Source organism: Marmota monax, unplaced genomic scaffold (assembly GCF_021218885.2).
Source record: "Marmota monax isolate L192 unplaced genomic scaffold, Marmota_monax_Labrador192_F-V1.1 WCK01_AAM20220418_F8-fsc00002, whole genome shotgun sequence".
Classification (NCBI taxonomy): domain Eukaryota; kingdom Metazoa; phylum Chordata; class Mammalia; order Rodentia; family Sciuridae; genus Marmota; species Marmota monax.
In genome coordinates, this window is record NW_026693571.1 from 6,155,878 (window position 1) to 6,182,563 (window position 26,686).

Here is a 26,686-nt window from a genome sequence, read left to right on the forward strand (position 1 = left end):
TGTTAAAAATCATCATGTATTTGTTGTTGAACACAAGCAGAGTTCTTGAATTTAAAGTGCTTGTTACCTTAAAGAGCTTTCACACAAGAAACTAGTTACTGGAAGGATTTAAGCATAAGTATAAATTTAATCTCTTTTCTGTTTAGGGTATTTCGAAAAGCATTCTTGCACAAATTGAGTTGTTGGACTGAATGGTTTCCAATGACCCTTTTAACTAGAATGTCTATAAGTCACAAAGTTTTGTGCTGCAATCTGGCCATTAGTCTGCCTAGTTATAAGACGAACGAAGTAGAAAGGGTAGATGGAATTTTATTATTGTACTGCTATTGCAAAGAACAGGAGAACATGTCCATCCCTTCTGAGTACTACAGTTACCAAGAAAAGAGCTTATTAGTGGACTCAGTGGGCAAGCAGCCATGTAACAATAATGTCCCATTCTCACTGATCCTTGGAAGAGGGAGAGACTGGTTAAATGAGAGGACAGTCCAGAGACTGAGAAATGCATCTGGTGTTTGAGAAAGTTATGAACAAACTTTCTTGGCATGTGCTGTGGGTGAGTCGTACACTCATTTTTCTTTAAGCCTTAAAATAAGAAGACTCTTCTTTCCTAGTATCTCTTGTTTAGGACTTAATACACAAAGAGAGGTGAAATAAAGGAATATGAAGAGCTGGTTTGTGTACCAAAAAAATCAGACTGCATTCTAATATAATTTCAATAGCACATCATCCCTTTGTTCAAAGGCTCTCAGTAAAGTTTTACTGGTACTGTATCATCCTCTTAGGGTAGAAAGCAGTCTTTAGTTGGACCCATAGAAGCAGTAGATAGGCAAGTGTGTACTGAGAGTTGATGGGTGGTGGGGTTGGGGACATGTTGTTCAAAGCATACAAATTTTCATTAGGAGAAATAAGTTTAAGAGATCCATATTATACAGCATGGTGACTACAGTTAATGATAATATATTGTGTAGTTGAAAACTAGTAAGATATTTTAAGTGTTTTCACCACAAAATTAAGTGTGTAAGGTAAATTCATATTATAGATTGTTTTAGCCATCCTACGATGTATGTGTATAAATACAATCAAAGCATAATGTTGTACACAGGAAACATATAGTTTCAATTTGTCAACTAAAAACAAAATTAATTATAATTAATGGACAATTACATTTTAATTGTTGTGTTTATGTAAATGGTTTAAGCAGGGACAGTATATAGTAAAGAAAAGAGGACATAGAAAAAGGATACCAATGCAAACAATAGTGCTCAATAGTTTGTTGACTAATTCTTCCGCTTCATACTCTGTCATTGAACTGTGAGGCCCATGAGAGTCAATTTTGAGATTTACCTTTCTCATATATTTTTTTCCAAGGAGGCATGGTTTAAACAATTTTTAAGATGCTTCTTGTTCTTAAATTATATACTCAGTCACAATGCAGACAGATGAACTTATTTATTGCTGAAGAATTTCTGCTAATTATTGAAAATCCCTAGCTTTTTTTTTTGAAGGGCTTTATTCCATTTCATGTATTTATTTATTTGTTGTGCAAGGGCTTGAATTCAGGGTCTTACCTGTGCTAGGCAAGTGCTCTACCACTGAGCTATGTCCCCAACCCTATCTGTCCTAGTTCTTTTGAGAAATATTTTTTTTTTTTTTTAAAGAGAGAGAGAGAGAGAAATTTTTTTTTGATATTTATTTTTTAGTTTTTGTCAGACATAACATCTTTGTTTGTATGTGGTGCTGAGGATCCAACCCGGGCCGCACACATGCCAGGCGAGTGCGCTACCGCTTGAGCCACATCCCCAGCCCGAGAAATCTTAAATACAATATGTTTATGTATATTTTTCTTTGTGGTTTAGAAATAATGGTTTGAATTTTAGGGGGCTGATTATTAAATAAATATACTCTTTTGCTCCTGTTTCCTCACTTGAAACCCCGAGTCCTGAGGCAAAGCATCATAAATCTCTCCTTTTTGTCCAAGTGCTGTGAAAGATAAGATATGTGGTTCCATAGGGGCAAACAACAGGACTTGACCTAATTATTTGAATAAAGCTAGGGCAGGTCAGGGGAGGCTTCCCTGAGGACGTAATGCCTGAGTTACTCTCTGAAAGAGGAATAGGGCTTAATGAAGTTGAAAACAGTGGGGAAGGACCCTTCTGGAGAAGGAAAAACAGAGGGAATAGAAAAGGGATGTGTTGGGTAGCCTAGAGTTAAAAGGTGGGGCTGGAGAGGTAAGGAAGGGCCATGCAGGGCTGTGTGCACCAGGTAAGGAATTTTGTCTTGACCCTAAAAGTGATAATGTTAATTTCTGATGGCCATAAGACCCATGACCAGAAATTTGCATTTGGAAAAGATCGTTGTGTCTTGGCTGCAGTGCATATTGGCAGATGGGCGAATGGGAGAAGGTCACTGCAGGCAGATAAGACGGGTACTTATTGCAATAATCCAGGTGAGAGCTGTCAGGACTTTGGACCAGAATGATAGTATTAGAAATGTAGAAAATTGGACGTATCTGAGAACTGTTTAGGGAGCAAGGGCAGTATTGATGCTGGATGCTGCGTGAGATGTTAAAAACGAGTCTCAGGTTTTCTGCCTCACTGGAGTTCAAAACCGAATGGATAATGTTACTTAATATTGAGAGAAGGAAACGGAGAAGAGACAGTCTAGTAAACGACAGAAATACATCTTCTATTTTATATTTCTAGGTAGAAGGAAGATAAATCATACTATCCACAGGAAGCAAACATATTTTGCCCAAGAATACATTTCTAAAAAAGAAGAGTTTACTAAGATAATGTTTAATATTTGTGACTCTCCAAAATGTACTGAAGATATTCTTTATACTTTTCAAATGTTACAGCATTTTCCCTTTCCCCTGCACAATTCAGGGGAGTTAATAGGAAGAAAATAGTGTAACATGAGAAACACTTTGGAATCTGACCATCTGTCCAGACTTGTATGGTTCATTGTTAGGCATAACAGGCTGGAGCCCAGGACACTTTCCTCCAGGCAATGGTCCTGCTGGAAATTTTGATCAACTTCATTTATAAAAGAATCATTTTCAATTTCAACATAAGACAATTTTTGGTCCTCTGAACTGTGGCATTTTTGTGAGCTGTTCATTATTCTAAAAATCAAAGAGAAGTTTCCCAGTAATTTTTTGTAACCTATGGATTATTTTTTTATATTTTAACACATGCTTGTGTGTGTGTTAAAATGCTTGTGTTTTTTATAAAAATCACACCAAAAGGGGCCAGAGAGAGCAATCAAACATTCAGAAAACTCTAGAAAAACACTAAATACCCAACAAAGTTAGAATCATACACCCTAAGGTACACATGCCGTGCATTGCTGAATAGTCATGTGTTCATACAGTCTGTGGTTGGCTTTGACATATGCATTCTTCAGTTCCATTGGTGATTTAGAGTTCAATTGAGTGGCTGAGTATAGGATAACTGACAAATGAGCCATCATGAAAAAGAAGCAAGTAGTCTGTAATTTCAGTGACTCAGGAGGCTGAGGCAGAAGGATCGCAAGTTAGAGATACAGCCTGGGCAACTTTTAATTTTAATCCCAAAATTGAAAATTAAAAGGAGGTGGGAATGTAGGTCAGTGGTAAAGTAGTCTAGGTTCAATTTGTAGTACAGAAGAAGAGGAGGAGAAGGAGGAGGAGGAGTTGGAGGAGGAGGAGGAGGAGGAGGAGGAGGGGGAAGTAGATTATTCAAAACCTTATTTCTTTGGGCATATATGTTTACATAGAGTCTTTTTCACTAGACTTTTTCCTCCATTAGGGAGTAGATCAGGGAAAATAATGGACTCCAAAGGAGTTCCATGCTCCACTGACGGCCACCTCTATAAAACTTCATCAGCCACTGAATCCCCAAACTAAAAGATGTGGGAAAAGCATAAAAAAGCATAAGATATGAACTATAGTGTCAAGGAGTTTATAATTTGAGGGTATGTTCGTTTTTTATGACTATCAGAAAAAATGTTTTGGTTAATTAACTTGTACAGAGAAAAGGTTTATTTGGACTCAGACTTTTTCAGGTTCCAGTTCATAATTGATATGCCCCTGTACTTTAGGCCTGTGTTGAGGCAGCCCACCAGGGCAGGGTACATGCAGAGCAAAAATGCTCACCTCATTACGAGGAAAGAGAGAGAGAAAGAGAGGAAAAATCTGGGAGTCTCACAATCCCTGTCTAGGACACACCTCAAATGACCTAAAGACCTCCCACTAGACCTCACTTAAAGTTTCCAGTACCTCCCAATAACACCACCCTGGGGACCAAACCTTTAACACCTGGGGGGATATAACTTCAGGGGATATTCAAGGTCCAAACTATAGCAGAGGGATAAGACACAAATGTGCTTAACTACATAAGGCATATTACACATGATTATATTCCAAAAGCTCAATTTAAATTATCTGTGTTAGAATTTAATTAATCATTAGTTAAATTCTCCAGCAAATACACAGAACCTATGTAATTCATATATACATGAATAAGTATTCTAAAACTACTTTTTCATCTACATTTAAAATCATTTATTAAATTTTTTTCAGTGAGGCAATGAATTCAGGTCTCCAATTTACAACAGTAAGAATAAAATTTCTAGCCAGGCATGTACACCTGTAATCCCAGAGACTTAGAAGGCTGAGGCAGGAGGATGGCAAGTTCAAAGCCAGCCTCAGCAAATGATGAGGCCCTAAGTAACTTAGCAAGACCCTGTCTCAAAACAGAAAATAAAAACCACTGGGGAAGTGGCTTAGTGGTTAAGTGCCCCTGGGCTCAATCCCTGGTACAAAAAAAAAAAAAAAAGAATTTCTTTAATCAGGCATTGTGGTGAGCCGTTCTAATTAGGCCGTGGCCGCCATTAGAAGATGGCGCCGGCTTCCACTGTGGCCTGTGATAAACAACTCCTAATATGGAGAGTTTGGCGCGCAATCCCTTATCACCCTATGAGAGAGATCCACGTGGCAGCTTGGGATTGGTATGTGGGAGGCTTTATTAGGCTATGCTTGGGCGCTCGGCGGGGGGTCACTAGAAGATGATACATGAAACAAGGCCTGAATAAACTGCTGAAAGAAGAATCCTGTGTCGTGTTTTCCCTTGCCGGCGAGGGGTCGAGACAAGGCATGAACAATGACAATCTAACCTTTTCTACCTTTCCCCCCCTCTCCTGGGCACTGTATGCACAAAGTCTTACCATGATGCTTTTGCACTGATTGAGGGTAGAAATGGGGAAATAAGGAGAAAGAGAAATCTGATTGGAGGGTAAGGCAAATGTGGGGCTCAGATGTTTTTCGAGTTACAGCCATTTATTAGCATTTTAAAACTGCATAAACAGGGAGGAGGGGAGGCAGGGAAAAGAAGAAGGAAACTACTCAGTTACCAAAGAAGAGACTTCTGTTTCTAGCAATATGAAGACTCTCTGACACACACAGAAAACAACTAAAATTATTTGAAAAACATCTTTAAATCTTTAGAATGTATCAATGAAATGGCAAGCAAAGAAGACAAATGAAAACTCGAACCTAAAAGTTTAACTGCAACACAGAAGGTAGCCTTTGCCTTGAGGTATCTGCCAAACTCCATGAACTTAAACTTTGGCTTTCACTGTTTTGGAGAATAGGAGAGTATGAAATAACACCAAAGGTATGTGTGTATATATATACACACATATATATGTATACATGAAATAAATATGTATATATATATATATGAAATATATAATATGTATGAAAGTTGTGTCAAATTCATGCCACTCTCTTTCTTATTCCTCTCCACCTCCCTTCCCTTCATTCCCCTTTGTCTAATACACTGAACTTCTATTCTTCCCACTGCTCCTTGTTATGGGTTAGCTTCAGAGAGAACATTCTGCCATTGTTTTTTGGAGGACTGACTTATTATATGTATGTGTGTGTGTATATATATATATATATATATATATATATACACACACACACACACACACACACACACACCACACACCATAGTGAATCTCGACATTGTATACATGCACAAGACTGGAATCCTAATTGGAATAAGACATATTCCATGCTTGTATAAATGTATCAAGATAGATTCTACTGTCATGTATAACTAAAAAGAACAAATTAAAAAAATTTAAAATTGTTTAGCAAAGTAAACAATTATATTGAAAGTATGAGTAAAGAGCTACAAATTATAAATAAAGTATAGCAAATTGAGTAAGAACCAGAATTTCTAGAAAGGAAAAATGTAGTAACTGAAAAAATTAAATTCAATCAATGGATAGATTTGATCAATTTTAGCTCTCACTTAAGATAGACTTTTTGGACTGGGTGATATATTAGAACATATCACCCAGAATTCAAAAGAAAAAGACAGAGGTGTCACAAATACAGAAGGAAGCTTAAGAAACAGGAAATTATTTTTACAAAAGATGTAACATAGGACCGAGAGTCCCAGATGGGAATAATAGAGGAAGACATAAGAAATATTTGGATAAACAGTGACAAAGAGCTTCTACAACAGAATAATGAAATAATAAAAAATCCATGACCCTTAAGCAGGACAACAAATAAATAAAAATCCCTACCTACAAATACAGTGAAACTAGAAAAACCTAAGACGTGAAGATCTTGAGAGCAGCTGGAGAAAAAGGATTAGCACCAAAGAAATGCAGTGAGTTTGTAGCTAATGACCTAAAAGGAGCAGTAGAAACCAAGCAAAACAAAACAAAACCCACAAACAAACAAAACAACAACTACAAAATCAGTGGAAGAGTATCTTCAATAATACTGGGGGGAAATACCCTGTAACATAAAGATATTTTGAAAGAAATATCAACTGATCCTTATTAAATAAATCTCTAAAATGTGTACTTCAGATAGATAGAAGGAAAATTATCACAGACAAAGGGCTTGGAATTCAGGAAAAATAAAAAGCAATAGAAACAGCAGATTGGTTAAATATAAACAAATGTAGAGTGTATAAAGCTATGAGAGCAATATATTGAAGAGATGTCTGTAATCTTATGTTGATCGCAGCATTCACAACAACCAAAATATGCAATTAACTTAAGTATCCGTTGATGAACGGCTAAAGAAAATAATGTATAAAAATCAATCAATCAATCAATCAATAAAAAGGTATATACATATGTACACACATATACAATAGGATCATATTTAGCTTTAAAAAAAAAGAAGGAAATTCCATCATCAGTTACAATACATACGAAGCTTGAGGACATTACATTAAATGAAATTACATAGATGGAGAAAGACAAATAACACATGATTTATCTTATATGTGGAATCTAAACCATGTGGGACTCTAGAAGCAGTGAGAAGAATGGTGGTTACCAGGGGTTGGTAGTGGGGGAGTTTGAGCAGATGTTAGCTCAAGGTTACAAAAAAAAAGGAGGGAGGAAAAAGCTCAAGCAATCTATAAAATATGGTGACTATAGTTCATAATATTATATTTTAAACTTTAAAATTGCTAAGAAAACTTGTGTTCTGACCACAAAAAATAGGTATGTAAACTAATGTGTGTGTTAATTATCTTGATTTAGCCAATGTATACCTATTTCAAAACACCATGTTGTACCTCAGGCCCATAGCAGTGCAGTTGGCTGACCATGGACTGAGACTTCTGAAACTGCGAGCCCCAAATAAATTTTTCCTCCCCTAAGTTGTTCTTGTCAGGTATATTTGTTTTTTTTTTTTTTTTTTTTTTTTTTTTTTTTTAATTTTTTTTTATTGGTTGTTCAAAACATTATAAAGCTCTTCACATATCATATTTCATACATTAGATTCAAGTTGGTTATGAACTCCCAATTTTACCCCAAATACAGATTGCAGAATCACATCGGTTACACATCCACATTTTTACATAATGCCCTATTAGTAACTGTTGTATTCTGCTACCTTTCCTATCCTCTACCATCCCCCCTCCCTCCCCTCCCATCTTCTCTCTCTACCCCATCCACTGTAATTCATATCTCTCCTTGTTTATTTTCCCATTCCCCTCACAACCTCTTATATGTAATTTTGTGTAACAATGAGGGTCTCCCTCCATTACCATGCAATTTCCCTTTTCTCTCCCTTTCCATCCCACCTCATGTATCTGTTTAATGTTAATCTTTTCTTCCTGCTCTTCCTCCCTGCTCTGTTCTTAGTTGCTCTCCTTATATCAAAGAAGACATTTGGTATTTGTTTTTTAGGGATTGGCTAGCTTCACTAAGCATAATCTGCTCTAGTGCCATCCATTTCCCTGCAAATTCTATGATTTTGTCATTTTTTAGTGCTGCGTAATACTCCATGGTGTATAAATGCCACATTTTTTTTATCCATTCATCTATTGAAGGGCATCTGGGTTGGTTCCACAGTCTAGCAATTGTGAATTGTGCTGCTATGAACATCGATGTAGCAGTATCCCTGTAGTACGCTCTTTTAAGGTCTTCAGGGAAAAGTCCAAGAAGGGCAATAGCTGGGTCAAATGGTGGTTCCATTCCCAGCTTTCCCAGGAGTCTCCATACTGTTTTCCAGATTGGCCGCACCAGTTTGCAGTCCCACCAGCAATGTACAAGAGTACCCTTTTCCCCACATCCTCGCCAGCACTTGTTGTTGTTTGACTTCATAATGGCTGCCAATCTTACTGGAGTGAGATGGTATCTTAGGGTGGTTTTGATTTGCATTTCTCTGACTGCTAGAGATGGTGAGCATTTTTTCATGTACTTGTTGATTGATTGTATGTCCTCCTCTGAGAAGTGTCTGTTCAGGTCTTTGGCCCATTTGTTGATTGGGTTATTTGTTTTCTTATTGTTTAATTTTTTGAGTTCTTTGTATACTCTGGATATTAGGGCTCTATCTGAAGTGTGAGGAGTAAAAATTTGTTCCCATGATGTAGGCTCCCTATTTACCTCTTTTATTGTTTCTCTTGCTGAGAGAAAACTTTTCAGTTTAAGTAAGTCCCATTTGTTGATTTTTGTTATCAACTTTTGTGCTATGGGTGTCCTATTAAGGAATTTGGAGCCCGACCCTACAATATGTAGATCGGAGCCAACTTTTTCTTCTATCAGACGCAGAGTCTCTGATTTGATATCTAGCTCCTTGATCCACTTTGAGTTAACTTTTGTGCATGGCGAGAGGAGGGGATTCAGTTTCATTTTGTTGCATATGGATTTCCAGTTTTCCCAGCACCATTTGTTGAAGATGCTATCCTCCCTCCATTGCATGCTTTTAGCTCCTTTATCAAATATAAGATAGTTGTAGCTTTGTGGATTAGTCTCTGTGTCCTCTATTCTGTACCATTGGTCCACCCTCCTGTTTTGGTACCAGTACCATGCTGTTTTTGTTACTATTGCTCTGTAATATAGTTTTAAGTCTGGTATCGCTATACCGCCTGATTCACACTTCCTGCTTAGAATTGCTTTTGCTATTCTGGGTCTTTTATTTTTCCATATGAATTTCATGATTGCTTTATCCATTTCTACAAGAAATGCCGTTGGGATTTTGATTGGCATTGCATTAAACCTATAGAGAACTTTTGGTAATATCGCCATTTTGATGATGTTAGTTCTGCCTATCCATGAACAGGGTATATTTTTCCATCTTCTAAGATCTTCTTCTACTTCTCTTTTTAGGGTTTTGTAGTTTTCATTATATAAATCTTTCACCTCTCTTGTTAGGTTGATTCCCAAGTATTTTATTTTTTTTGAGGATATTGTGAATGGAGTGTTTTTCCTCATTTCCGTTTCAGAAGTTTTGTCGCTGATATACAGAAATGCCTTTGATTTATGCGTGTTGATTTTATATCCTGCCACTTTGCTGAATTCATTTATTAGTTCTAGTAGTTTTTTTGTAGACCCTTTTGGGTCTTCTAGGTATAGAATCATGTCATCTGCAAATAGTGATAATTTAAGTTCTTCCTTTCCTATTTTTATGCCTTTAATTTCTTTCGTCTGTCTAATTGCTCTGGCCAGTGTTTCGAGAACTATATTGAATAGAAGTGGTGATAGAGGGCATCCCTGTCTTGTTCCAGATTTTAGGGGGAATGCCTTCAATTTTTCTCCATTGAGAATGATGCTAGCCTGAGGCTTAGCATAGATAGCTTTTACAATGTCGAGGTAAGTTCCTGTTATCCCTAGTTTTTCTAATGTTTTGAACATAAAGGGATGCTGTACTTTGTCGAATGCTTTTTCTGCGTCTATTGAGATGATCATATGGTTCTTATTTTTAAGTCTATTGATGTGGTGAATAACATTTATTGATTTCCGTATATTGAACCATCCTTGCATCCCAGGGATGAATCCAACTTGATCATGGTGCACAATTTTTTTGATGTGCCTTTGTATCCGGTTCGCCAGAATTTTATTGAGGATTTTTGCATCTATGTTCATCAGAGATATTGGTCTGTAGTTTTCTTTCTTTGAGGTGTCTTTGTCTGGTTTCGGAATCAGGGTGATGTTGGCCTCATAGAATGAATTTGGCAGAGCTCCTTCTTTTTCTATTTCCTGAAATAACTTGAAAAGTATTGGTATTAATTCTTCCTTAAAGGTTTTGTAAAACTCCGCTGTATACCCATCCGGTCCTGGGCTTTTCTTGGTTGGAAGTCTTTTGATTGCTTCTTCTATTTCATCTATTGTTATTGGTCTGTTTAAGTTGTGAGTATCCTCCTGACTCAGTCTGGGCAAATCATATGAATTAAGGAATTTATCAATGTCTTCACTATCTTCTATTTTATTGGAATATAGGTTTTCAAAATAATTTCTAATTGTCTTCTGTATTTCTGTAGTGTCTGTTGTGATATTGCCTTTTTCATCCCGTATGTTAGTGATTTGAGTTCTCTCTCTTCTTCTCTTCGTTAGCATGGCTAAGGGTCTGTCAATCTTGTTTATTTTTTCAAAGAACCAACTTTTAGTTTTGTTAATTTTTTCAATAGTTTCTTTTGTTTCAATTTCATTGATTTCCGCTCTGATTTTAATTATTTCTTGCCTTCTGCTACATTTGCTGTTGTTTTGCTCTTCCTTTTCTAGGGCTTTGAGATGAAGTGTGAGCTCATTTATTTGTTGGTTTTTCCTTTTTTTGAGGAATGACCTCCAAGCGATGAATTTCCCTCTTAAAACTGCTTTCATTGTGTCCCATAGATTCCGATATGTTGTGTCTGTATTTTCATTTATCTCTAAGAATTTTTTGATTTCTTCCTTTATGTCTTCTGTAACCCATTGATCATTCAGTAACATATTGTTCATTTTCCATGTGATGTAGGATTTTTCCTTCCGTCTTTTATCATTGATTTCCAGTTTCATTCCATTATGATCAGATAAAATGCATGGTATTATCTCCACCCCTGTATATTTACTGAGGGTTGCCCTATGGCATAATATATGGTCTATTTTTGAGGAGGATCCATGTGCTGCTGAGAAAAAAGTATATCCACTTGATGATGGTTGATATATTCTATATATGTCAGTTAAGTCTAGGTTGTTGATTGTGATATTGAGTTCTATAGTTTCTTTATTCAGCTTTTGTTTGGAGGATCTGTCCAATTGTGAGAGAGGTGTGTTGAAGTCACCCATAATTATTGTGTTGTGGTCTATTTGATTCTTGAACTTGAGGAGAATTTGTTTTATGAACGTCGCAGCACCATTATTTGGTGCATAAATATTGATAATTGTTATGTCTTGTTGGTAAATGGTTCCTTTTAACAGTATATAATGTCCTTCCTTATCCCTTTTGATTAATTTAGTCTTGAAGTCAATTTTATTCGATATGAGGATGGCCACCCCTGCTTGCTTACGAGGACCGTGTGCATGGTATATTTTTTCCCAACCTTTCACCTTCAGCCTGTGTATGTCTTTTCCAATCAGATGTGTCTCCTGGAGGCAGCATATTGTTGGATTTGTTTTTTTAATCCATGTTACCAGCCTATGTCGCTTTATTGGAGAGTTTAAGCCATTAATGTTTAGAGTTACTATTGATATATGGTTTGTACTTCCAGCCATGTTTGATTATTTATCTTCTTTTTTTTTTTTTTTTTAATTTAGTTTGTTTCTCCATGGTTAGCTTTCCCCCTGCCCTCTGTCTTTATAGAGGCACTTCCCACTGATGGTTTTGGTTATTGTTTTTCATTTCTTCCTCGTGTAGTGTTTTGCTCAAGATGCTTTGCAATGCTGGTTTTCTGGCTGCAAATTCTTTTAGCTTTTGTTTATCATGAAAGATTTTTATTTCGTTATCGTACCTGAAGCTTAATTTTGCTGGATACAGAATTCTTGGTTGGCATCCATTGTCTTTCAGTGTTTGAAATACGTTGTTCCAGGATCTTCTCGCTTTCAGCGTCTGTGATGAAAAATCCGTTGTTAACCTTATTGGTTTACCCCTGAATGTAATCTGCCTCCTTTCTCTTGTAGCTTTTAGTATTTTCTCTTTGTTCTGTATATTGGATATCTTCATAACAATGTGTCTTGGCGTTGGTCTACTGTGATTTTGTGTGCTCGGTGTCCTGTATGCATCTACAATTTGTATATCCGTTTCCTTTTTTATTTCTGGAAAGTTTTCTGTAATTATTTCTTTCAGCAGGTTACTCATTCCCTTGGTTTGAATCTCTGTACCTTCTTCTATCCCGATGACTCGTAGGTTTGGTTTCTTTATGTTATCCCATATCTCTTGGATGTTTTTCTCGTGGTTTTTAACCAGCCTTTCTGAGTTGGCTAGGCTCTTTTCAAGATGATATATTTTGTCTTCATTATCTGATGTTCTGGCTTCTACTTGCTCCACTCTGTTAGTGATACTCTCAATTGAGTTTTTAATTTGGTTTATCGTTTCCTTCATTTCTAGAATTATTGTTTGGTTTTTTTTTATAATCTCAATCTCCTGATAAAGATGCTTAACTTCTTCTTTTATCTGTCTATGTAATTCATTTTCAAAGTGTTCTTTCACTGTTTGGATTTGCTGTCTCGTATCTTCTTTAAGGTTCCATTCCATCTGTCTAAGGTATTCCTTGAGTTCTTTATATGACCATTTTTCTGCTGACTCTAGGTCCTCCTGAATATTTAGGCTGTCCTTCATTGTTTGTACTCCTTTTCTTCCTTGCTTTTTTATGCTGCTCATGTTACTTCTTGTTCTGTTTGACTGCTGAGTTACTGTTTACTCTTATAGATTTATTTGATGCTTGAGAGGAAAGATATTAGAAGGGAAGGGAAGAAGTCACTAAAGAGAATGAGAGTAGGCAGGTAGAATTCAAGGAAGGGGGAATAAGAAGATTGAAAAGAAATGAAAAGACAAAAGAAACAAGAATAACAAAGATTAGATAATAAAGAAAGAAAGAAAAGACGGAAAAAAAAATTTTAACAAAAATAATAGTGATAATAAAAAATGAAAATTAGAATTAAAAAATAATAATAATAAAATAAAAAAAATTAAAAAAAAATAGAAACATTGAAAAAAAATTAAAGAACAACAACAAATAAAAATTGAAAATGAAAGAAAAAGAAGAAAGAAAAAAAAAAGAAAAAGAAAAGAAAAAAAAAGGATAATAATAATAATAATAAATACAGTCCTAGAGTTCTATTAACTTCTCTTCCAGTAGGTGGAGCTGTGCCCACTGGGCCAAGCTTCTCCTGTCAATAGGTGGGAACCATTCACTGTGCAGCAGCTCTTTCTCCTAGACTGGGCGGGTCTCCAACCCTGAGTGTCTAGGGCCTTGTCTTGTGTTTCCTCAAGCCAGGCCGTGCTCACCTGTGGCGCTCACCACAATACTGGCTACACGCCAGGTCTGCTGCTCCTGGGAGCCCTGTTTTCATGAACACCTGGGCTCACTCTCCCTGTTTGCCTCCCTCAGACCCTAAGTTTGTAGAGCTTGGGGCTGAGATCCCCCAGCGAATTTGCTTGCCCTCCTGTAGCCACGCCCCCGGTAGCTGGTGCAAGAGACCTCAGTTGTCAGCACTGGTGGGAGCGGTAGCCGGGAGTTCCGCGCCGCGAGTCCCGCGCCACTCCTGGTTCCCTCGGTCTGGTTATTGCGTTCACAGGAGAGCTGGGAGTGGCCCTTAAGGTTTCCCCGCTGTGTGGAGAGAGATGGCTAGGGGATTACACACCTGTCGCGCTGGTTTCAATGCAGTTATCTCCTCCGCCCATGATGCCATTTCTCTGCCATGGTGATATCCCATGCAAATGGTGACCGTTTGTTCCCTTTGCCGGATGACCAATGCAACGGGTGGGTCCTGACTGTCTCTCCCAATCCCCGTTTCAGTCCTGTGGCCACTGCCTATGAAGGCTCGGTTGGCTTTTACCTCTGTAAGTTCCTAAGGGCCGGCCAATTATTTCAGCGGGATCGTTAGTGCTGAGTCACACGAAGCAGGCGAACCGGAGCTTAATTGCCTCCGATTCGGGCTCTGTGTGTGTGTTCTGAGGGGCCCAGCCTGTACACCCCAGATCCACGTCAGCTCAGCATTGCCTAGTGATCCTGAGCAAACAGCATTTAGACAGTTTACGGCTCCCTATGCCCTCACAGTTGAAGATGTCAGAGACTTGATCTCTCTGCGCCTGCCACCATGTTACATCTCCTCAGTAATATTCATGTTGCCCTTACAGCTTCCTGGTATAAGCAAGTTCTTGGGATTATACAAACTGCTGCTTCTGTTTCCAGTCCAGATTTCTAGAAATGAAACTCTGGGCCGCGCTGACGAGCGTCCGCGCTTGTCTGCGACCTTAGCAGAGCCGCCCTGGCAAGTGTCCGCGCTTGTCTGCGCCCGTAGCAGAGCCGCCCTGGCCTCCGCAGCTCTTCAGCCCGGTGCCAGGCCCCAGGGGCCCAAGCGGCTGCCGCCGCGGCTCTCCGTCCCCCTCCTCCGGAGCACGGGTCCCCTGGCAGGGGGGTGCAGAACGACCCCAGAGCAGGCTCTGCCCGAAGGTGCAGCGGCGAACAGGCCACAGAGACGCTCGAGGCTGCAGTCCAGCCTTCGGAGGACAGGGCTCGGCACGCAGCCCAGCTGCAACCTCTAGGTCCGGCTGCCGGACAGTGTATACGGAGCCATCAAGACAGCAAGCAGAAAGCAAATGGCGGCTCCCGCGGAGTGGATTTTCGGCACAGAAACCACAGCCCCGCCAGCAATCCCAATCCACAAACTCTCCCTGTATAAAAAATATTCAAAAAAAAAAAAAAAAAAAAAAAAAGGCGGGGCGCACTGAGCTTTCTTTGCCTCGGGTACTTACAATCCACTGCTGATTGCACATTCAGCTTCTCCGCCCAGAGCGAAGCGAAAGAGGAAGCCTTGTCAGGTATATTTGGTCACAGCAATTAAAAGCTGCCTAACATACTGTGGATGAATTTTCTGCTCATTTTCAACATACTGGCATAACATATTCTTGTATTCTTGTGAGTACAAGAATAAGGAAAAAAAAACCTCTAGAAGCAAGTCATAACATGAATGTTGACAACACTATCAACCTGTTAGAGTGTTCCAGTACACATCATCTCATTTATCCTCATCCCAGAAAAATTATGTTTGGAAACCAGAGCCAGTGTGACTCTCTTCGTGGCAAATTAATGCCTCAAGAACAAATAGCAGTAGTTGTAGAAGACAGAGTTCATGACCAGTTCTCAAAAAAAAAAAAAAAAAATCTGATTAGCTTCATTGATGGTGGCAGGATTGATTTTTCTGCTCCCCGGATGAGTTCTCCATATGTACATGTTGTGTGGCTGGACTACCAGCAAGACTAGAAGGAGTGGTGTTTATGTGAGCTGTATGCCAGATTGGATTTGTGCTCCTAAGAGTATGTTGCAAGTTGAGTCCAAGCCCATGAAAATTATTTCTGAATAAATACAATTTGAAAAAATTATTTTATGTCTAGTTTTACATGTAATATTGTTATTTTGTGAGTTTCAAATTACACTTGAATGCATATCTATGAATGCAATATGAGATGCATGCATGATTTCATCTTTGAATGCATTTGAATATAATATAACTGGAAGTATAATTTGCATTCTCAAATTTTATTATAACAAATAACCAAATATTTAAAAATAAATTTCAAATAAATCTTTGGGGGTTGGCAACCACAAAAATACCATGTTGAGCACTGAAAATATATAGAGTTTTTGTTTGCAATTTTAAAAATAAGTAATAAATTGAAAAACATAAAATGTACATACAACCACAAAATGCAAATAAGTCATGAAGAGAATGACTGAAGTTAAATTGTTCTAAAAGATCTTTAAATTAATCAGGTGAAGGGGAGAGATAAGATTTCTAACAAAATTGTTTAAAATTGAGATAAAGCATGTAACTTTGAAACTATTAAAAGAAAAAAAGTAAAAGAAACAAAATATTCTAAAACAAAGCAATATAAAAAAGAAAAAAATAATAAAGAAGAATCAGAATATAAAGAGCAAAATAAGATGGTAGGAATAGTTTTAAATCCAATAAATGCAAATGAACTAAATTCTATAGTTAAAAGATATAAAAACAGCTACATAGATTTTGCTAGCATATAAGAATATGGAAAGGATACCAAAAGAATACAAAAAATACACAAGAGACATATAAGAATAAGAAAAATTACAGTAAAAGAAAGTGAAGTAGCTATATCACTATCAGACAAAATAGGCTTTAAGGGAAAAAGTTTTACCAGAGATAAAAAGATCATGATGATACATGGTTCAATTTGCCAGGAAGACATAGCAATTCTAACCTAGTATTCATCTAGTAGTATAACCGCAGTTTATTGGAGGTGAAAATTGAAAAGCCACAGGCTGGGTATGTTAGCTCAGTTAGAGTGCTTGTCTAGCATCCACAAAGCCATGATCCCCAGCACTGCAAAACAGCAAAAACAAAATAAAACAAAGCCACAAGCCAGGTATGGTGGTGCATAGCTATAGTCCCAGCTACTGGGGAGGCCGAGGAGAGAGGATCACTTGAGCCCAGGAGTTCAAGGCAGCCTGGACAACATAGTGAGAACCTCACCTCAAAAACAAAAGATTATAAAGAAAGACACACAAATATATAATCATAGTGGGAATGCAATACACCTCTTATACAAACTAAAATACAAAGCAGACCAAAACAAACAAACAAACAAATAAACAAAAACAGTTCAGTAATGAAATAATTGATTTGGTCATCACAAGTAGTAAATTTGATCTAATATGTATTTATAGAATAATATCCCCAACAATTAAACATGATTTTCAAGCAAACCTGGGACATTTACAAGAGTAAAAAAATCTCACCAAATGTCAAAGGATTAGTATTGTACAGATGGCACTGTATAACCAAAAAGCAATTAAGTTGATAATAACAAAAAAATGCCTGGAAAAAAAACCCCTCCATATGCATGGAAATAATATACTTCTAAATAACTTGTGGGTCAAGGAAGTAATCATTAGGGAAATTAGAACATATGATATCAGAATTATATCATCAAGGTGGAATATGATGGACATCATTATCCAAAGTACAACATACGTTATATACAACCAGAGATATAAAAAATTGTGCTCTATATGTGTGATATGAATTGTAATGCATTCTGTTGTCATTTATTAAAAAACAATAAAAAATAAAATAAATACTACCATCAAATGTGTAGAGTTCAGTTAAAGTAGAATGTAGGAAATTTATAGCATGCATACTTACAGTAGAAATCAGGAATGACGGAAAGTTGAGTTAAGTTCAGATGACAAAAGTAAGAAAATGAATAGAAGAATAAAATAAAACCAAGTAGAAGAAAATAAATAGAGCAGAAATGAATGAAATAAAAAGCCCAACGTTTAATAAGATGATCAACAAAATAAGATAATGACTCTTTCAAAACAGCAAGGAACTCAGAAAACTACTGGCAAACTTGATCTAGGGATAGAGGACACAAATAGGAGTGAAAATTTGTGGAGAAGACATTACAGAGAGATATTTTGCAGAGCTAATAAAATATTGGAAACATTTGGTACTGAAAAGGTCAATAAAATGAGCAAATCCTATAAAATATAAGAAAAGATGGGGCTGGGGTTGTGGCTCAGTGGTAGAGCACTTGCCTCACATGTGTGAGGCACTGGGTTCAATTCTCAGCACCACATATAAACAAATAAATAAATAAAGGTCTATCAATAACTAATAAAACACTTTTTTTAAAAAAGAAAAGAAATCAAGAAGAAATAAGAAACTCATCTGGTTCTATAATCTTAAAGAAATTTAATCAGTAGTTAAAAAATTTTCCTACAAAAAATACACTGGGAACATGTTGCTTGAGCAATAAATTTTTGTCAATTGTTCATTAAACCAAAAATCCCATTTTAGGCAAAATAGTAAGCAGTAAATGGCTAGGAAGGTTATTTAATAAAAATAAACTATTTCAAAGGCATAAAATACATAAAGTATAATAAAACCCAGGGCCTAATTCATGTTAAACAAGTGCTCTATCACTGAACTACCTGAAAGACATTTAAGATAATCCCAACCCTGAACAACACTTAAGATAATCTAATTATCTAAGGAGATATTCAATGTTTGTGGCCAAAACCACAATATTATTATGATATCAAATTTTCCCAAATTAATCTGGAACTTAATACAACTCTAATCAAAATCTCAACTGGGCTATACGTGTGTGTGTGTTTGTGTATGTGTGTTTCATGTGTAACCTAGCAAGCTGGTTCTGAAATTCATAGGGAGGCCAGGCACAGCTGGAGCATGCCTGTAATCCCAGTGGCTTAGAAGGCTGAGGCAGGAAGATTGTGAGTTCAAAGCCAGCCTCAACAATTTAACAAGGCACTAAGCTACTCAGTGAGACCATGTCTCTAAATAAAATACAAAACAAGGGGATTTGATTCAGTGGTTAATTGTCCCTGGGTTCAATCCCCATTACCCCCTGCACCGCCTCCCCCCCCCCCAAAAAAAAGGAGAAAAAGAAAAGAAAAAGAAAATTTATATGGAAAAATAAAGTTCAAAAGTAGCACAGGCACATCATATAAAAAATAACAGAAGGAAAGGAGATTTGTTATGCTTTGGATAAAAAATGTCCTCCAAAGGCTCATGTGTTGAAGGCTTGGTCCCCAGTGTAGCAATGTTCAGAGGTGGGACTTTGGGGAAGTGATTGGATCACGAGGGCATTACATCATGAGAGGATTAATCTGTTGATAGCTGAGTGGAATGCTGGGAGATGGTGGGGCATGGTTAGAGGAAGTAGGTAACTGGGTGCATTCCCTTGGGACTCTTCCTGTTTCTCTTTCTTTCTGCTTCTTGGCTGTCATGAAGTAAGCAGCTTTCCTCCGCCATGCCTTTCTGTCATGATATTGTGCCTTTCCTCAGGTCAAAAGCAAGAAGTCTGTCAAGACTGTGGAATGAAACCTCCGAAACCATAAGACAAAATAAATCTTTCTTCCTTTAAGTTGTATTAAGTATTTGGTCACTGTGATGAGAAGCTGACTAACCACAAGAGTGTTATACTATATATCAAATATTAATGCAAAGTTATATTAAATTATACAAAAGTCATTGGCACCAACACAATCAACCTTACGGATAAGATTGTGAATCTTAAGAGAGACCCGCATTATGGAAACTTGATTTTTTTTTTAATAGAACTTGATATATGGCATTGAACTAATTGGTAAGTTTTAAGAAATCAGTTCTCATAGCTTAAAGTTAAAAGATAAAACAATACAACATCTCAAAGAGATCACTAAAAAATAATATTCTTATCTTTTCTGTTTAGGGAAGAATTTTTTTAAATTAGCAAAAAAAAAGTGAATTGTAAGGGAAACAACTGATATACTTAATTAATTAAAAGACTGACTTCTGATTTGTAAGGCAATACCATAAAGCATGTGAAAAGACAAATTACAAACTGGAAGAAAGTATTTTTAACTTTGGAAACTGACCAACAATTTCTGTCCGAATATATGAGGAATTCGTATAAATCAACGAGAAAAGGATCAACTACATAGTAGGAAAAAAATGTACAAAAGACTTGAACAGCTATTTAACACAAGAGGAAACAGGATGGCTAATAACATAAGAAAAGTATCTAATTTCATTCATAATCAGGAAATAAAAGTTCCTACCATAGTAAAAAACTACTTTCAACTTCTTGGTTGTATAAACATTTTAATTGCATAGTAACAACTGTCAAAGAATAGTGAGTGTTGCTTACTCCCATTCACTACTGAAATCCACAGTGTGGCATTATTTAGGACAATCAAATATATATACTATGATCCAGTGTCCACTCTCAGGTATATAATCCAGTTTAGAGAAACTCTCAGATCTTTGCTGAAGGGATATATATAAAATAATGTTCATATGAACACAGTTTATAATTGCAAGCAAACTAAAGGAAGGAATCCACATATCTATAGGCAGCAGAGTGGATTAGAAAATTCATACACTAGAATAGAATAAGCAAGTGAATGAATGAATTACAATTACACATAACAACATGGGTGAACCTTAGAAATGATAAGAAGCAAGTCACAGATGAATAATACCTGCATAAAATTCACAAACTGATAGTTAAAAAAATGCATTGTGATAGTGCCGCAGTCCAGCTGCAGCAAAATAACCGGGGGGTGACAAGCAACTTGTGTAGATTGATACAGCAGGAGTGGGAGCCATTTATTGTAGGACAGGAGGGGTATATATACATTACACACAGCTTATCTTAATTAGCATAAACTAGATACAGCAGTCAACCAATAAGGAATCTCCACACTTAATGGCTCGCTGGCGTTACTTCACAAACCACTCCCTCTGGCAAAATGCCAGGCGCCATCTTGACTTGTTTACAGACCCTAACATGATAGGGTCCAAATATATATGGTATAGTAACAAAGGAAAGGATTCATTGTGTACTTGCATAGCATTATCATACTGTACTCATATATTTGTATGAAATAAAAATTTTGCTGGGTGTGATAGTGCACACCTGTAATCCCAGCAGCTTGGATGGCTGAGGCAGGAGGATTGTGAGTTCAAGGTCAGCCTCAGCAAAATCGAGGTGCTAGACAACTCAGTGAGACCCTGTCTCTAAATAAATATAAAATAGGGCTGGGGATGTGAGTCAGTGGTTGAGTACCCCTGAGTTCAATTCCCAGTACCAAAATAATAGTAATAATAAAAATAGTAATAAATTTTTAAGAGAGAAAAGTAAGGGAAAGATAAACTATAAATCCAAAACCATGGATTTTTTTTAAAGGAGAAGGAAGAAGATGGGAAGAAGATGCACATCAGCTTCATTCTTTTACTTAAATTGATTGTTCTATGGGTAGTCATTATGTTCCACGTATATTACATCTAGCATATTTTTATATTTATTTGATACTTAACTTAAACATCAAAAGGAATAAAATAGGGATTCAAGTAGGAGTATTAGAGAGATATTAATTACTGCCCTTAGGGTTGGAACCAGTGACTCCATTAAAAGATGGTAAGAGATATAGCCTTTCAGAGCAGGGAGGGACACTTCCTTTAAAATTCTAGAGTGGGTAGAGTTTACTAGCTGGAGGGAAAAGTGAGGAACAAATTTGAAATGGGGAACGACATGAACAGAGACCATACTCATCTCATGTTGGGGATTCATGAGTAAGCGTAGGCTACTGAAATCATTGATGAAATATGAACTGTTAGTTTGACAAACTCTAGGTTACTAGGAAATTTAATTTGTACTTTCATTCCATTTACACAGAAAATGAAGAAGTATGATTTGATCGTTAAAAAAAACCCAGCAAATTATATTTTAGGAAATTCTATAAATAAAAATAGAATTCATTGACGTCTCTTTCATATCAAGATGCCCAGCCCGGAGGGCCACCAGCTTATTACAAAGAGAAACTGGATTCCAAAGCTGTCCCTTCCCTCTGTCTTGCCTGCACCCCACCCTCTCTAGTTCCCTGCTCTGAATGTGTTTACCAAACTTGACTGTACCAGAAAGTGCAATGAGAGTGCTCCGGGTCACTAACGGGTTATCTGCTTGCCTCAGGAAGAAACAAGAGGGAAAAGAAAAGGCCACATTTGCTGGGGTGTTGCTGCTGTTCTCCGACTACAGTTACCCACTCCATCAGCCATGGTGACATCTGATGAATTATTAGGTTGGCCCCCATGGCTAGAAGAGCGACATCTCAGGTCAAGGTGAGCCAAGCCTGCCATCTGGTTCTGGCTCCAGGCTCCTGCACTGATGGTTTCAAAATGGTACTTCCAGGAGCATTTTCTTTGCATTTTGGCACCCCAAATGAGAAAAGAGCACTCACATATACTCACTCCACATGTCCCCAAATCTAAAGCTTCTATGAGGACAGGAAGGCATTCATAGAGGAAGAAAAAAGATTTTGCAAACTTTGAAGGGCCTTTAATTTGATGCATACTCTCTGAGAGGCAGATATTGTCCACCCAAACTCTAGGTGAAGAATTTGATAAGCCAGGGGTGTTGCTTAGTGGTGGAGAACTTGTCTAGCATGTGTGAGACCTGGGATTTGATCCCCAGCATCACAAGATAAAAAAGAAAAGAAATAAAGAAGGAAAGGGAGGGAAGAAAGAGAAAGTGGGGGAGGGGGGCCAGAGGAAGGGAAAATTGAGCTACGGAGGTGAAGAGGGGGTTGAGTGACTTCCCAAAGACATCAAGCAAAGGAAGTCAGGGTAAGAGTTAAGGGTTCTGAATTATCGTCAAGACACATGGCCATTTTGCTTCCTATTACATAGCATCAAAGTTCTGGAGAAAATCCAGCAAGAGTAATTTTGTTGGAAGAGAAATAGTTCATCTTCAGAGAAAGAAATGGAATAGCCTTGACTCTTTAGTCTTTGCTGCAATGGGTGAGGCAAAGGGAATGTTCTATACCAACAAAATCAGAATGGCAAAATGTTGCATGCCTCCAGGAATGGAATAGGAGGAAACCTGGTTATGGTGTGGTACACACATGGAAATGGCATGAAGCACACTCTGATATAAAATTACCAGGGCTGTGAAACACCACATTTTGTTGTTGTTGTTGGTACTGTGTACTGAACCCAGGGGTGCTTTACCTTTGAGCTATATCCCAGCCATTTTTATTTGTTATTTTGAGACAGGATCTCTCTCACTTGATGAGGGTCTCGTTAAGTTGACTAGGCTGGCCTTGCACTTGCAATCCTTCTGCCTTAGCCTCCTGAGTCACTGGGATTACAGGCTGTGCCTCTGCACCTGGCTGGCACTGTATAATTTTGGCAAAGCCAGCAAATGTGAGGATTAAGGTTAGTTTTGCAACAAAGGGTTTCCAAGTCAATAATTATAATTTCCACAATCTGGATAGTTAATTTATGTTGCACAGAACCACGCAGATTTTGAAGTTAGAGATAGCCCATAAAGGAGCAGAAAAGGAGAAAAGGGGTAAGGAAGCTCTGAAATTATAGAAACAGAAAAATAAAGATGTAGAAATGAAAAATTGTGCTTTCACTGTCTTCATCATCAATAGATAGCTGAGTTAAGCAACTGCTCCTTCCAGTGAGGATTCTTAGGTTTAAAGTTCAGCTCTGCTACTTGCTAATTGGTAGCTTTAGGCAAATTATGTTTCAGTCTCCTGAAAGGAGTCATAACAGATCAATCTCACAGAGTTTTATAAAAGTTGATTGAATTAATATATTTGTAAAACACCAAAAATTGCCTAGCATGTAATAAGAGCTTCCCAAATATTCATTATTGCCATCAATAAAATCTTCAAGAAATAATGTTTATTTTTAATTGGACCCAGTTTCTCCTTCCTTTACCCTACTTGGATTTGGTTTCCTTGTTGGCTTCATTACCATTAATATTTTGGGGAAAGAAAATCAGTTGGCTATGCAAAATCTTCTTGCTTTTCCAGTGTAAAGCCAGATAATGATAAAAATAATAAATAATTCTCCATATCCACATTCAATTAATGAATAGAAACTTTGTTAGAGAATTGAAATATTATGACCTATTAGATAAATAGAGAGATATGAAGGTTATTTGCTTAAATAAAAGAGCCCCAGCCCAGCCAGCTTGGTTTAATCAGCTGTCTGCCTGCAGGCACTCAGGCCCCTGTCTGAGGTGTCAGGAAATGAAGGCTGAGGTGGCTGAGAGGGAAGAAGGACGTCGGATGGATTATAGATTAGACAGAAACACCCCCAGCCCCTCATCTTCTACTCTCTGACACACAAAGCTCTTTATTTATTTTATACTTAAAATGTCAAAGGTGCCCAGAAATGGGCCTCTGGACTAGGGACCGGCAGTCCACACTAACCTGGGCTGACATAACAAAATCCTCCATTTGCCTCTGTGATTCACACAGCGTGTGTACATCACCACAAACATGGATCTTGGCAGGAAGCCTCTTACTGGCTTGGGAACAAAAATGGACTTACATGTCTAGAGCTGCAGGTGACTAAGGTGGAGAATCATGTGCATCTCCATAACTCTTCAGGATGCATAGGTACAAGTACATTTCTGTGAGGCCAATGTCAACCCACTAAACTACTTTAACTTCATGACAACCAAGTTCGGCCCAGTGACAGGGACTCTATTGGACAAGGAATTTGTAGCAGGATTTTACTACTCCTGTGTGATGTAAGAAGAACCCCCCAAAATAAAGTGTCTACAAAGAAAAGACAGCATACCTCTTATTATGACTCCTAAGCATTCCATGTTATACACAAAGGTAGAGTCTTTAACATAGCTCATCTTTTTTAAAAAAATGCTTTTATTAGTGCATTATAGTTATACATAATAGTGGGGTTCATTTTGAGATAATCATACATGAACTGAATTTATTTTGCTTCATTTCAATCCCCAGTGCTGCTTCTCCCCCCTCCCCATTTCCCTTCCTCTATGCTACTAGTCTTTTTTCTATTTATGTATCATTTTTTAAAAATTGGCACTTTATAGGTATACACAAAGGTGGAATTCACTGTGATATACTCATGTATGTACATGGCATAATTTTATCAAATTAATTCTGCATTTCCTCCCTTTTCTCATGCCTCCCCCTCATATCTCCTTCTTCTCTTCCACTGATCTTCTATTTTCCTCAGATCTATATCTCCCTTTTTCCCTTTATTTTGCACTAGCTTCCATAAATGAGAGAAACATTTGAGTCTGGCTTATTTCACCAGTTTCATTCTTTTACTGGCAAATATTCTAATTTCATTCTCTTTATGGTTGAGTAAAACTTCATCATTCATATATATATATATATATATGATTTTTTTTAATCCATCATCTGTTGATGGACACTTGGGCTGGTTCCAAACCTGGCTCTTGTGAATTGCACTGCTATAAACACTGGGGCACCTATATCATCATAGTATGAAAACAGCTCATCTTAAGAGCTAAAGACTTGATTGGAAAACCAGGCCTAATCCTGCTGTCTCCATAACCTGCAGCTTTGTGTTTGATATGGAAAATGAGTACAGCTTTAGAATTGCAGGATTCTATACTTTCTCTAAGAGTTCTGTTCTCCTTTCTGTGATAAAGAGGATGGTGATCTGGGACTTGGTATTAATTCTACTCCTGGCAAATATTCCTTTATTAGCTAAAAGCAAAAGCTAGAATTAATCCCAAGTCTTAGAGCTCCATCTTCCTTGTCACAGAAAGGAGAAAATGAGAATTCTTCCACTTGAGGAGCTGCCAAAAAAAGTACGTGGTGTGGCTCAAAAACAATAAAGTCATCTCCAAATCAAAGATCCACACTCTGAGCATATTTGCTCTGTGACTGAGCACCATTTTCCTCAAGAACAGAAAAATATTTTAAGAATGGATAAATCAAAATGGGCAAATAATACACATTAGTTTTACCCAATCTATTATCTGCAAAATAATTACTTGTTCCCTATAATTTCCTTAATGCTTGACTTTAATAGCTAACTTAGAAGTTTAAAATATAAAGTAAGGTGTACTGTATTTGCAAATTTATTGATGGTAGTTAGCATTTATTAAGTATTCATGGCTTACTATATTTTTGAAGGTAATCAAAGAATCAAAATAAACATTTTCAACTCTCAAAGACTGTCATTTGGGAAGTAAATGTAAGGATATAATTCAATTTGTGAAAAATTCTAGACAACAGTCTGACCCACAGGACGAGTTTACTGAGTTTACTTAAGTTAGACAAGTTGGAGAATTTATTCCGTCCTTCCTGCTATTATACTGTCTTTTTTAAAAGAATATTGGTAAGTAGATTCTGACAAAGAAGATAGAAGAATGGGTTTATTATTTTACTGGTATACAATTCCTTCGCGGAAGACAGCAAGGGAGATGGTCCCAATGAGGAAATAAAGTTCAATGATTTGAATGATTTGTCCAAGGTCAAACAGCAGCTCACTAGAATTATGTGTCAGGAGTTAGACACAGCTTTTAAATATCCACTCCACTGCAGTTTGATAAAACATCGCCTTGTGTTCTAATTTTTGTGAGGAAGAAACCAATAATCACACTGAAAAACAGAAAGTAGTACCTTGGTAGATGATTGATTCTATGACAGAAGTGTATATTTCAGTCGATTTAAATAAATAACTTTTCTGCTTGAATCTCAAATTTTAAAGCACTGAAATAATAACTGCTGTATTTTTTGTGGGGTAAAGACATCCTAATTTTGGCCTAATTCAAGCTACAATATGATTCCAGGGGGACCAATGAAGGGGGATCAATGACTGATGGGGTCTAAGTGGTGATTGCGTTTATAGATTGGTTCTGACTGGAGGCAAATGTATCTACTCCCTGGAG

The 26,686-nt window shown here is 37.3% G+C and overlaps 1 protein-coding gene across 8 annotated transcripts in view; it reads right to left on the reverse strand.

Annotated features, from left to right (window-relative positions):
- Alpk1 (alpha kinase 1) overlaps positions 1-26,686 on the reverse strand; it is a 151,192-nt gene that overhangs the window by 80,289 nt on the left and 44,217 nt on the right. The gene's annotated exons all lie outside the window — the stretch shown is intronic.